The sequence below is a fragment of the Dipteris shenzhenensis genome, chromosome 29 (assembly GCF_047967505.1).
Source record: "Dipteris shenzhenensis isolate YYH24624 ecotype China chromosome 29, Dip_SZ_1.0, whole genome shotgun sequence".
Taxonomy (NCBI): Eukaryota; Viridiplantae; Streptophyta; class Polypodiopsida; order Gleicheniales; family Dipteridaceae; genus Dipteris; species Dipteris shenzhenensis.
In genome coordinates this window covers 2,516,276-2,530,227 of record NC_141624.1, presented here as the reverse complement: position 1 = coordinate 2,530,227, position 13,952 = coordinate 2,516,276, and positions in this window count along the sequence as shown.

Here is a 13,952-nt window from a genome sequence, read left to right as displayed (position 1 = left end):
TTGGCCAGTAGAGCTGTCATCATGGTGTAGACATTTTATAGAAACATTTGTGCAAAATTTTGCACTGGTACCCTCGAGGCCTTAAGTAGTTATAGAAGAGCAGCCTTCTATGTTTATAAACCTTAGGCATTCTCTTTCTCATTACATATATATATTCCCTCATTAGGTTTGTTCTCTTATGATGAAAGACTCTTTTTTATGATGTAGATGTGAAGAGGAGTACAAAAGGTGCTAACATATGTTAATTGTGTTTCGATAATATGCAGTCGAGAGTTTACCTGACTGACAAAAGTTTGGTCCATCATAAAACAATGTCAATGGAGTCTTTGGAGTTTCAAGGACTAATTCTAATGTGCTATTGGAAATTTGAATTGTAACTATCCAAGAAGTCCTAAAGAAGTTGAGAAGCTAATCCATTCCAAATACCTAAAGTATCATCCATGTAGTGTGCACATCAATTTTGCCATCCTAGCCTAGCCGCATCATCATGGCATGTAGTAGTGCCATGTCGATAGGTCCAATCAATATGCCACATCAGTATATACAAATCAATACCTATGTTAGCATGACACATTATTAGTGTGACCTAAGCACACAATGCCCAACATGCACACTTTTGTGACAACATGTGATTAGATAGTGCCATAGCATCACATTTTGGGCATTGGCATCCATTTTTAGAGGAGACCAACCTTATGTTAGTCAAGAAATATCTCAACTACCTGCCATCAGAAGGTTCTTAACAAGTATATGTACCTTCTATACTCTTGGCATTTTTAGTGTAAAAAAGAGTCTTTCATCACACAAGAACTACAAAGGTTACAAACATAGAAGATTTTTGTTATATAACCAATTGAGGGCTCAAGGGTTCAATGTTTAGGTTGTAGGTTTTAGGGTGTTGGGTGTGGGGTTTTGGGCTTAGGGTGCAGGTAAGATTTTGTAAAGATTTGGAGTTTGAGATACTATATGGAAGAGATGTCTTTACACAAAGTATTTTGACCTTGGGTGATATCAATCTTTAAGGTAGAACATTGATCACGATGATTTTAGTTAGGGTTAGAGACTCTAAAATGTGAGATCTGGATTAGAAGAACCACTTAAGATACATCAGCCTAGTAGAGAGTACATACTCAATGAGGATGCCAGGAGGGGGGCAAGGTTTAGGAGGGGAGATATAACTTAGGCCTAAGCCTAAGAGAGTCTTTTTACAAAAATTTGCTTTTGCTAGAGTGTAGAGATTTTGCGTAAAGGTATTAGCCACTCTACAATAAAGAGTCTTTATACTAAAAAGAATATGGGTGTAAATGGAGGGTATTAGTAATGGGACACACAACATTCATCCCCTTTAATGCAATTTCTATTGAAGGGTAGAACTGAAGCATTCTTTTGCATGCTGCATAGGCGAATAGTTTGTCCTTGAAGAGGAAGGTTGTGTATTGGAGGTGTGGAAGGCTTGCACCTTTGTGGAGAATGGTTGTAGGGTTGTTTGTTCCTTAATTTTGGCCTTGTCCCTAATTTTGATTCTAAACTTTGTAGTTGTTTGGGTGTTTCCTCAATCTATTGACCTACCTATTCTGATTGTTGTCCTATCTGGTTCTTTGGCCTTACAAGTTTCATTGCATGTTTCCCTATTTATTGATCTAGTCTTGTATGTTTCCTTTTTTATTGTCTTATTTTTTGTTGGTACCCTTTCCTCTTACTTGAGGTTGTTTGAATTGTTACTTCCTATTTTTTACCTCCAATGTGGATCCAATTTTGTCAATCGACCTTGAAACTCTTACTGAATTATCTTCCCAATAGATTCTTCCTATGGCAAAGTTCATGCATCATCCATTGCAAACTTCTTGAGTTGCTTGTCTAATAGAATGGGTTGTTTCTTTGATGTCTTCTTGAAGACATATTTTGATGGCCCAAGAGTTGATAGAATCTCTAAATTCATTATTGATTTCAAATAGTCAGTTTCTCATCCTTATTCCCAAAATAACAGCATTCACATCGAAGAGATTGATGTTGGAAAATTTTTAGATCGTTTGTGTCAATATCCTTTCTTGGAAAAGGTAGACATATTTTAAGTGATCCTTATTAAGAGCTAAGGAAGTCTCATCTTGAACATGGATAAGGCATTTTAAACAAGCTCACTTGTAGTTCTCATTGTGACTTTTCAGTTGGCTAGGTTGTACATTATGCTTAATTGAGAGCCATTTTGCCCTCGAATCAGACCGTAAGTGCTGATGTAGCACACAAGTGCAAAGTGATAAGTGCTTATGCACTACATCCCACTTATGGCCCAATCCAAGGGTATTTTTGCTTTTTGATTGGACGATAAGCTTTGACATAGTGCACAAGCACTATGCATCCACACATCTAAGCATTTGGTCCAATTTGTGAGTGAATTCACTTTCCTATTGGAACATATGCCAGGATGTAGCAAATAAGCGCTTGTTGCATAGCACAATATATGCTACATAGGCTCATATGGTCCAATTATAGAGCCATTTTGCTTTCTTTTGGATCGTGTGATAAGTGCTTATGTCACAAATGCTTATATATGCTACATCTTGAGCATAAGAGCCGATGTACGCTATGTGAAAAGTGATTAAACACTTAGTCTACATCCGAGCATGTGGTCAATTGGTGAGAAATTTTGCTTTGCACTATATGTGTTGATTTTACACAAATGCACTACATGGGCTCATATGATCCAATCAGAGTTTGTTGCTCTCTGATTGGACCTCTGATTGGACAAGGTATCGACATAGCACATAAGTGCATGTGATAAGTGCAATGCATGAAACCACCACCTATGTCCAATGGGAGAGAACTTTCACTCTCCGATGGGACTGTAAAAGCCATTGTAGCATATAAGAACTTGTTGGAAAGCTATTATGCATTACTGATAGTGAAAGTGAGGGAGGGGGAGAGAGAGAGAGAGAGGGAGGAGTGCACACGATATAGCTACTTGTACATTATGTTGTATTGAACATGAACATGAACATGAAGATATACATGTGGACCCCTTAGGGTTAGGGTTTGCCCCTAATGCCCTAGAGCTATGGTGCAATTTTCACCATCCTCAACACCCCCACTTAAAGTGCACTAGGTAAGTAGAGGGTGCATGTACAAGACCTTTTTGTGTTTTGTTTGGTGCATATGATAGCATCCAAAACTTGAAAAGAAATTAGAGTAGTATGTGCATATGTGAGCACAATAGCAGAAGCATGTACAGTGATTACAACTTACGTGATCCTGTACATAGAATGGATTTCCCCCTCTTAATTTGTGGGTCATCCTTCACCTTTGGGACTAAAACCCAAAAGATAGGCCAAAGGGAAGAGGAAGGAAATATGCAAAAAGTAAGGTCCACTTGGATCAAAGACCGCCGGTCGATCAAAAGATGACTGTGTGGAGAACTGTGTGTATGGCTACGTGTTGGACATGTCATAAGTCACTCTGGACTATAGCTTCTCTATAGAAGAGGCATCTAGATGTGAAGCTAGTCGATGTATCTGTGAAAAAACAATCTGGTAGGTTGTGACACACGAGGGTGTGACCAACCCAAAAGAATTGACAACAATGGCGGAGGTATGCTGCAGTAGAGCTATGATCTCTGTAGACAGGCAGAAGATATTTTTCTCATCTTCGGACAAGTCTTGGCAAAGTATGCACAGAGTTTTGGTCCCTATGGAATGTTCCCATTTGATTGTTGGATGAGCGGGTATGATCTTGATTTGGAGTTGCTTCCATTGGATAAGCACTCGTGCTTTGACGTGATCTTCTACTTGTAGAGCGGCCACAAGCTCTTGGTACACCATCGTTGTGCATTGTAGTGGGACTTCATTGTTGGTGTTGTCTTCCATTGCCTCATTGTTGTGCACTAGCAATTGTAGTTCAAGCTTGGAGATGACTACCTTTTGGGATTGCATCTCATACATTTTTTCTTTATATTTATGGTAGATGGATGTATATGCCTCCTTAAGCTTTTTCATTTGTAAGGTGACCTGTGCTTGTTGAGGAATGACTTCAGTGGTATTGGAACATTGGTCCAAGACTTGTGCTTGAGAAGAAGTATTGGCCTCTTTAGTGGTATAGCAAGTTGGTCTTTAAGATTCAGCAGACTCAACGCAATGCCCCAAAGAGTGTGGGCTTCATTCCATTATGGGGTATTTATACAAGTTGGAGAGCTTCTCTCTCTACATGTAACACAAATTTGTAACACAAAGTTGTAACACAAAGTTGTATCACAAAGTTGTAACACAAAGTTGTATCACAAAGTTGTAACACATTCTCTTTCTCCATGTACAAGTCGTATGTAGAAGTTGTAACAAAGTTGTAACACAAAGTTGTATCACAAAGTTGTAACACAAAGTTGTAACACATTCTCTTTCTACATGTAGAAATTGTATGCAGAAGTTGTAACACAAAGTTGTATCACAAAGTTGTAACACAAAGTTGTATCACATTCTCTTTCTACATAAGTTCATGTTGGCACAAAGTCAACATACTTCTGGATCCATTTTATTACCCGTCCTCGGGTTATGGCTTATTGCGATCACGTACCTGGGTTGCCATGTTTTTAGTCTAGTGGCTGTGGAACTTGTGTCGTGCCAGTCGATCTTGCTGTAAAGCCTTAGCACCATACAATTTTTGCGCAGTTTCTAGGTAGCCTGTATCCACCATTTGCTCGAACAGAGATATGTGGCATGCCTCTAAGAAGATCACTCTTTGATAGAGCCGGCTTGTAATCTGAGCATCAATCCTTTCATTGGGATTAAAGCTAAGTGGAGGCAAATGGGAATCAAGATAACATGGGACCTCCAGAATGAATTCCAATGTTTTACAGAATATGGCACTTTGGCGAAGGAAGCGATCAATGTTTCCGTGCATTATTTGTTCATGCTGTTGAAGTGCTCGGATCATGGTGCCTTAGATATTCCATTCTACACCAGAGTAGGGTTCGATCATTGGCCAATTAATGCCTCGATCTTCAGCCAAAGTGTGTATGTTGGCTTCCCATTTTTTACACCGTGGAACTGCATAGAACTTGGGATGGGTTCTGAGACATGGAGGTGCCCGTAAGTACTCCTTTAAGGAGATTACATCAAAGAGCTTGGGACGGCGCCAATCAGGTTGTGGATCCAACTTGCTAATCCAACCTTCACTAATTTGACGCTGACGAAGGTTGGTAGGAAAGTTGTCCAGGGTCCATCCACCTCGAGTTTTTATATCAGGATATTTGCTCCAAATTTCCTTGATGGGGTTACTGGGAAGTGGTATCTCATCAAAATCATACCCATCGTTGGAACTTGGCATGGGTGTACGAATTGGATTATGCAGATCCTGACATTCAAAATCAAATACTGTGTCATTTTCTGCTGATGGAAGCACCAGAAGTGTCGGAGATGATGATGAGGCAGGGAGAGAATCGGGGTACATTGGGGAGAAATATGGCAGAGTGATAGTGGCGGAAGGGGGAGCAGAGGGGAGGGGGGAAGAATTGGGCAAATGGTTTGAACAGCTTGGTAATCCTCAAGGGTAGGATTAGCAAGGGAGGGGAAAAAGCTAGGTGTGAGGGGCTCGTAAGTTTGTGAGGTCACATCCCTTACTGCCTTCTCTTGAGCTTGGAGAGCTTGGTTCATGCGCACTTCTTCTAGCTCCTTCTCATCTATCTATGCCCAAAGTGCCTTGACCTCTATGGTGATTGCCTAGAATTGGTCTTTGATTTCTGATGCAGTCTACCTTTCCAATTCTCTTGCATATCCTTCCTTGGCCAAGCTAGTGAATAGTTCTAACATTTGGATCATTTGGCTAGCTTGATGTTGGAGAATGACAGATGGTGATGAGGTCTAGTGATATTGTGATACAAGTGGTACCCATGTAGCCATCCCGATGATTCTGTAGTATTTGGGGGAGGTTGTTCCAATGGCATTTCAGTCCCTTGTGTACAATAGGCATACTGCTAATCTAGCACTAGCTCCCCTTATGGCTCATCGAATGGCATGGCGTCGATGGGCGGTTCGAGTGCTGATGTAGTCTCAGGCTCTGGTGCCGATCTTTCCTCCATTTCGGGTACCGCACACTTGTCTCAAGCTCGGGTTGGTGCTGTTGGTGGAGACTTATTGGTTGCGGTTGTGCACCGAGCTATAGCATTTCGTGGGGCAATTCTGCAATCCCGACCTCCAAAATAGGTACTTCTGCTAAGGCATCTGCACTTACCAATGTGATAGTTGGAGAAGTTGGTGATAGCTCCCATACTGGTGAGAAGGGTATGTCCAACTCCTCAATTGGTTTTGGTGACTGAGGCAAAGTCATTTCTCTTTCTTGTAGTTCTTTTTTTATGATTATAGCCAATAAGTGTGGAATTTTACATTTTTGGCCTGAAGAACCATCGAGTTTTTTGGTAAAGAAAATGACGAAGTGCTGGACCCAGTCTTGTTTTAGCTTCCTACTCAGCAAAACAAATGTGCGGACTGGAAGGGAGCGATCTTTGCTGTACTTAATTCCCAGGATTGTGGATAGGAATTGTGCTGCTTCCTTGAGGCGATGGTCAAGGATTGTGCGAAGCAATATGCCATCTCTATGGATCAGTGTGCCCTTGGTGAGGAGATACTGTACTTCGATAAACTTTGCATCAACAGACCGTTAGGGTATTTGCCACCTTGTTGTGGCAGTGAGAAAGCCCGTTGAATGACTGTACTATTGAGGGTAATGTTGAGTGGGTACAGTGACTGTATCGTACTTGCCATCCTTTGCATTGCTGGAGTAGTAAGAATGGAGAAAGTCCTTGATGTAGGTGGTCAGGGTAGGACCTTCCTCCAAGGATTTGAGGCTCTCATGCAAATTGCTTAGACCCTGTTGCTCTAAGTAAGATGTTGCTTCCTGGGAAAGAGCATAAGTCGATGTGGTTGGCCAGACAAGTTCTAGTGATTAAGCCTTGCTAATGGTTGTGTAGGCCGGTTGTGACTAGGGTGGCATTTGTTCTGCTTGGTCATGCACTGAATCTTCTTCGGAGCTATCGCTTTGGACCACGAATGCTTGTGGTCTCCATGGTTGAGAGGATGTAGATGGCTGCGAACTCTGCAGGGGGTCCCATGGTTGAGGCGGTGGGCTCTTTCTATGCATCCTCTTTAGTGGTGGCATCTTTTCAGAACCTGCATCCATGTGCATGTAGTGTATCATTGATCATTAGATTGATTGGCATGCCAGTATGAACTTTATGTGTGTGTGTGGGAGAGAGATCTTTTTTTTATACATCCTTTGAGAGTGTGGAATGAAAGTGTATCGTACAATTATTCATGCAATCATCTATGTGTCTAAGTGAAATCGTGTGAGTGCACATGACCTAGTAGCTAGGTAGGGACTAACTATATGCTTTTTTGCTGGGATTTTCATAGGGCAGCTAGAACTCATTCATCACTTTTGAGCCCTAGGTAAAAGCGATTGATGCTACCTATATGTGCGAAGATGTACATATGCAAGTGAGTGCTCATGATACAATCTAATCCTAACTAAGACTTGGTTTCCCAAATCTTCGTTTTTGTGGGGGATGGCTTGTGTGTTGATGTAGTAGCGCTTCAATCGGCTCCCGTTTATTGTTGTGTTGAATTGGACTCCATCCAATGTTTCAAGTAGCACAGCTCCGATGGGATTCATCTTTCGTACTTGGTATGGTCCTTGACCTAGATACTTTAGTTTCCCCTTGTGTACTTTGGCATTGTATAACAGGACTAAGTCACCTTCCTTGATGTCTTTAGCTTTCAGGTTTCTGTCAAACCATGCCTTTCTTCTGTGTTTTTCTGTTGTCATGGCATGGTAGGCAACTAGTCTTGTCTCTGTATGCTTTTCCAACTGATAGAGCATTTCTTTCAAGGATTCATGGTCACCCATGCATTCCTGTACTGCGATGCATAGACTTGGTATTACAAATTCGAGTGGGACCACAGCTTCGAGGCCGTACACCAATTGAAAAGGTGTGTTCCCTGTACTGACCTTGAATGTGGTTTTGTATGCCCATAAGGATGCATTCAGTTTCTCTACCCAATCAGAATGCTATGGTTCTACTACCTTGGTGAGAATAATGCATATGATTTTGTTGGTGGATTCTGCGAGTCTATTCCCTTGGGGGTAGTAGGGTGTGCTTTTTCTATGGATTACCATGAAGCCAGAAAACAGTTCTTGGATTACCTCATTGACAAAATGTGTGCCTCTATCCGACACCATTTCAATGGGACATCCGAATCGGGTGATCACATTTTCGTATAAGAATCTTGCTATGCTTCTGGCATCTGCCTTTTTGACTGCTTTAGCTTCAGCCCATTTTGTAAAGTAATTTGTGGCCATAGTGATGTAGCGTGCAAGGCGTATGTTGAAATTAGCAAGGCACCTAACAAATTAGTAAATGCAACTATGCCACCCAGTACACATGACACATGTCAGTCTAGTTCAACACCATCAGAGGCCGATCTGGAAGAAGTGCCAGAATACTTCAAGAATTATACAAGTGGAAGTGCGCCAATAGCAATGCCAAGACCACTCAGAGAATCTGAAGTTCAAGAAACCGATAGCATTGGAGAAACTCCAATCTATGAGGGACCGGCAAAAACATGCACAATAAACCTCACCCTTGAAGGGGAGGAAGAAAAATTGGTTTTCATTGGGAAATAGCTTCGTCAAGAAGATGAAACCAAACTCAAAGAACTCCTAATGGAATACCGTGACTGCCTGTTGACTCTGTGCCAACATGAACTTATGTAGAAAGAGAATGTGTTACAACTTTGTGTTACAACTTCTACATACGACTTCTACATGTAGAAAGAGAATGTGTTACAACTTTGTGTTACACCTTTGTGATACAACTTTGTGTTACAACTTTAAGTTACAACTTTGTGATACAACTTTGTGTTACAACTTTGTGATACAACTTTGTGTTACAACTTCTACATGTAGAAAGAGAATGTGTTACAACTTTATGATACAACTTTGTGTTACAACTTCTACATACGACTTCTACATGTAGAAAGAGAATGTATTACCAACTTTGTGTTACAACTTCTACATACGACTTCTACATGTAGAAAGAGAATGTGTTACAACTTTGTGTTACAACTTCTACATACGACTTCTAAATGTAGAAAGAGAATGTGTTACAACTTTGTGTTACAATTCCTACATGCAGAGAGAGAAGCTCTCCAACTTGTATAATGTTGAGTCTACTTTGGTATTCCAAGCATTTGTCTAAAGTGTCCATGCTTCCTTGCACTCCACATCCAAAAGTATGTCCTAACCTTGCAACTCCTCCTCCCCTCTCCTCCAACCTTGCAACCCATCCTCTCCCTCTCCTCCCTCCTCCTCCTTCCTCCTCCTCCTCCCTCCTCCTCCTCCTCCTCTCTCCTCCTCCCTCCTCCTCCTCCCTCCTCTCTCTTCTTTCCCCCATGCTCTTACACCTTCTTCCCCTCCCACTCCTATGCTCCCCTAAACCCTTTGTTCCTCAACCCTTAAAACTCCGTGAACTACGAGAGAGATGACTTCTCCACCATGTACTCTACCCTGACCTTAGAACCTCCTTCTGAACCTTGGATCCTTCTTCTAACCCTGGACTCCTTTTGAACCTTGGAACCCCCTTTTGAACCTTAGATCCTCCTTCTAACCTTGGACTCCTTCTAAACCTTGAAACTTCCTTCTAAACCCTGGAACTCTTTCTGAACCCTGGAACCTCGTTCTGAACCCTGGAACCTCCTTCTAACCTTGGAACCTCCTTCTAACCCTTAAACTCCTCCTAAACCTTACAACCCCCAATGAAGGCGAAAGCCTTCATTACATCAACAAAGATGATTTACGTTCCTTTTACACACGCATGCACTTTGTTTGCTTACCACACTTAAGCCTACGTCTCTCAACGGAACACGACTTGAGGTCCTAAGCTACACATATACTACAACCAACAATCCCAATATATCTGTAGGTGACAAAAAGCCTCAGAACCCTACAAACATAGAATACCCAGCTCTTCCTACGAAAGCAGTAGGAAAGAGCCAACATTTGTACCTGAAGTGCCTTGACCTCTATGGTGATTGCCTAGAATTGGACTTCAATTTCTGATGGAGTCTGCCTTTCCAATTCTCTTGCATATTCTTCCTTGGCCAAGCTAGTGAATAGTTCTGACATTTGGATCATTTGGCTAGCTTGATGTTGGAGAATGACAGACGGTGATGAGGTCTGGTAATATTGCTGATACAAGTGGTGCCCATGTAGCCATCCCGATGATTTTGTAGTACTTAGGGAAGGTTGTTCCAATGGCATTTCAGTCCCTTGTGTACAATAGTCATACTGCTGATCTAGCACTAGCTCCCCTTGTGGCTCATCAACTTGCATGGCTTCGATGGGCGGTTTGAGTGCTGATGTAGTCTCAGGCTCTGGTGCCGATCTTTCCTCCAGTTCCGGGGGCCGATCTTGTCTCGAGCTCTATTTGGTGCTGTTGTTGGAGACTTATTGGTTGCAGTTGTGCACCGAGCTATAGCATCTCGTGGGGCAATTCTGCAATCCCGACCTCCAGAATAGGTACTTTTGCTAAGGCATCTGCACTTATCAATGTGATAGTTGGAGAAGTTGGTGACGGCTCCCATACTGGTGAGAAGGGTATGTCCAACTCCTCAATTGGTTTTGGTGACTGGGGCATAGCCATTTCTCTTTCTTGTAGTTCTTTTTTGATGATTATAGCCAATGTGGAATTTTACATTTTTGGCCTGAAGAACCATCGATTTTTTTGGTAAAGAAAATGACGAAGTGCTAGACCCACTCTTGTTTTAGTGTCCTACTCAGCAAAACAAATGTGCGGAGTGGAAGGGAGCAATCTTTGCCGTACTTAATTCCCAAGATTGTGGATAGGAATTGTGCTGCTTCCTTGAGGCGATGGTCAAGGATTGTGCAAAGCAATATGCCATCTCTATGGATCAGTGTGCCCTTGGTGAGGAGAGACTGTACTTCGATAAACTTTGCATCAGCAGACCGTTTAGGGTATTTGCCACCTTGTTTTGGCAGTGAGAAAGCCCTTTGTATGACTGTACTGTCGAGGATAATGTTGAGTGGGCTCTGTTGTACAGTGATTGTACCATACTTGCCATCCTTTGCATTGTTGGAGTAGTAAGAATGGAGAAAGTCCTTGATGTAGGTGGTGAGGGTAGGACTCTCCTCCAAGGATTTGAGGCTCTCATGCAAACTACCTAGACCCTGTTGCTCTAAGTAAGATGTTGCTTCCTGGGAAAGAGCATAAGTCGATGTGGGTGGCCAGACAAGTTCCAGTGATTGGGCCTGGTTAATGGTTGTGTAGGCCGGTTGTGACTAGGGTGGCATTTGCTACTTGGTCATGCACTGAATCTTCTTCGGAGCTATCGCTTTGGACCACGAATGCCTGTGGTCTCTGTGGTTGAGAGGATGTATATGGCTGCGAACTCTAGAGGGGGTCTCGTGGTTGAGGCAGTGGGCTCTTTCTGTGCATCCTCTTTAGTGGCGACATCTTTTGTGGACTTGCATCAATGTGCATGTAGTGTACCATTGATCATTAGATTGATTGGCATGCCAGTATGACCTTTCTGTGTGTGTCTGGGAGAGAGATCTTTTTTTATACATGCTTTGAGACTGTGGAATGAAAGTGTGTGGTACAATTATTCATGCAATCATCTATGTGTCTAAGCAAAAGCGTGTGAGTGCACATGACCTGGTAGCTAGGTAGGGACTAACTATATGCTTTTTTGCTAGGATTTTCATAGGATTTTCAACACAATAATCAGCAAGGCGTATGTTGAAATTACCCTTTTGCATTGGTGGGAGACCCCATTCTTCGTAGAGCTCCTTTGATAGGACATTGACAGCTGAGCCACCATCCACTATGGCTTGGACTTCATTATATGCCTTGTGGATCAAAGGCATAGTAATGTTGCGTATGTCATCTCTCTCACCCATTCGCACAGGGATATCGTCAATGTCATTCATAGGTGGAGGGGGATTTGTGAGTTCGACCCATCCTTTGAAACTCTCCCAGAGATGGCTTGGGAAGAGTTTAGGGTTGAACCCTAAACCTAAACTCAAATCCTGTAAAAACCCACTCCACCATCTCATTCTTCATCTTTCACCTTTTGCCTCCATTCTCTTCTTCATTCCGAGCCCTATGCAAGACACTCGTCCCTCTCCATCGACCACCACCTTACTCCCATCCTCACATTGTAAGTAACTTCGAGCCTATCTCACAGCGATAACCTAGCCATCCACCCACCGTCCATTGTTCCTCAACAATCCCGTTACATCGAGAAAGACTTGGAGAGCATTTAGGTGACCACTAGTCTCTCCTCTTCGATTTCCGTCTGTCAAGTTTTTTATTATTATTTGCTCTCTTTCCCCCCCCCCTCCCATCTCCACCACCCCTCCCGCTCCCCCCTCCATTTCCACCTCCCCCTTCCCCCCTCCCCCTCCATCTCCACCTCCCCCTCCCCCTCCCCCCTCCATCTCCACTTCCCCCTCCCCCTCCCCCTCCACCTCCCCCTCCCCCTCCCCCCTCCATCTCCCCCTCCCCCTTCCCCCTCCATCTCCCGCTCCCCCCTCCCCCTCCCCCCTCCCACACCACCACCTCCCCCTTTCACTCTCTCTCTTTCTTTCTCTCTCTATCCCTCCCCCTTTTTCTCTCTATCTCTCTCTTTCCCTCCCCTTTTCTCTCTCTCTCTCTCTCTACTCTCTCTTTCTCTCCCTCCCTCTCTCTCTGTCTCTCTCTTTTCCCCCACCCCCCCTCTCTCTCTCTCTCTCTCTCACTCTCTCTCTCTCTCTTTTCCCCCACCCCCTCTCTCTCTCTTTCTCTCTTTTCCCCCACCCCCTCTCCCCCCCCCCCCTCTCTCTCTCTCTCTCTCTCTCTCTCTCTCTCTCTCTCTCTCTCTCTCTCTCTCTCTCTCTACCCCTCCCCCTCGCCAGTCGCTCCTTAAAGAATCCTAAGCAAGGGCCCTTAGGTCCTTGCTGTCATGGGCCATCGCCCACAACGCACCGGGCGCTCGCGCGTAGCGCCGCCCATAGGGCGACGTGGTGCTCGCCTTGCCAACGGCGATGCTTGCTCGCCCCACCTCCTCTGCACCACCCACCCCCCCACCTCCCTCGCCCTACGGCGCTGCCCCGCAGCGCTGCCCTGCACACCCTCTCCCCCACCCCCCACCTCTCACCCACCCCCGCACCCCTGCCTCGCCCCCCTCTCTGCCCCGCCCCACCCCCCTCTCCCCTCACCCCCCGCCCCCCTCTCACCTCACACCCCGCCCTCATCGTAACGCCCCCCCTCTCCTCTCAATCCCCCCCCTCTCCCTTCACCCCCCTCTCCTCTCACCCTCCTCTCTGCTCACCCCCCACCCTCACCCCCCGCCCCCTCTCCCATCACCCCTTGCCCCCCTCTCCTCTCCCCCCTCGCCCCTCCCCCTACTCGAAATCCCCCCCCCCCGGCCGCCGCCGCCATCGGGAAACCCCCCACAGAGACCCAAAAAAACCCTAAACTAACTTTAGTTAGGTTAGTTGTGGTTAGGTTAGGTTAGACTACGTTAGTTAGGTTACTTAGGCTAGGTTAGGTTCGTTAACCTAGGCTAGGTTAAGTTAGTTTTAACCTAGGTTACTATTGACCTCGATTAGGTTAGTTTTGACCTTAACTCGGTTAGTCATGACCTTAGTTAGGTCAGTCTAACTGTTCATTAGTTACTCAGTTGAACTAATTGTGGTCAATTTAACCCTAACTAGGTTAGGGTAGCCTAACTAATTAGGCATCTAACTAGCCAAATAGGTTAGTTAACCTAACTAGATTAACTTGGTTCCAACCCCTCAGTTGGACCTAAAGTCCATTCACACCACCATTAGGACCCCCCCAAGGCCAATTTTACCCCTACTTTAACCCTCATAACTCATCCATTTGGGACCCAAACCAAACTCGATTTCACACA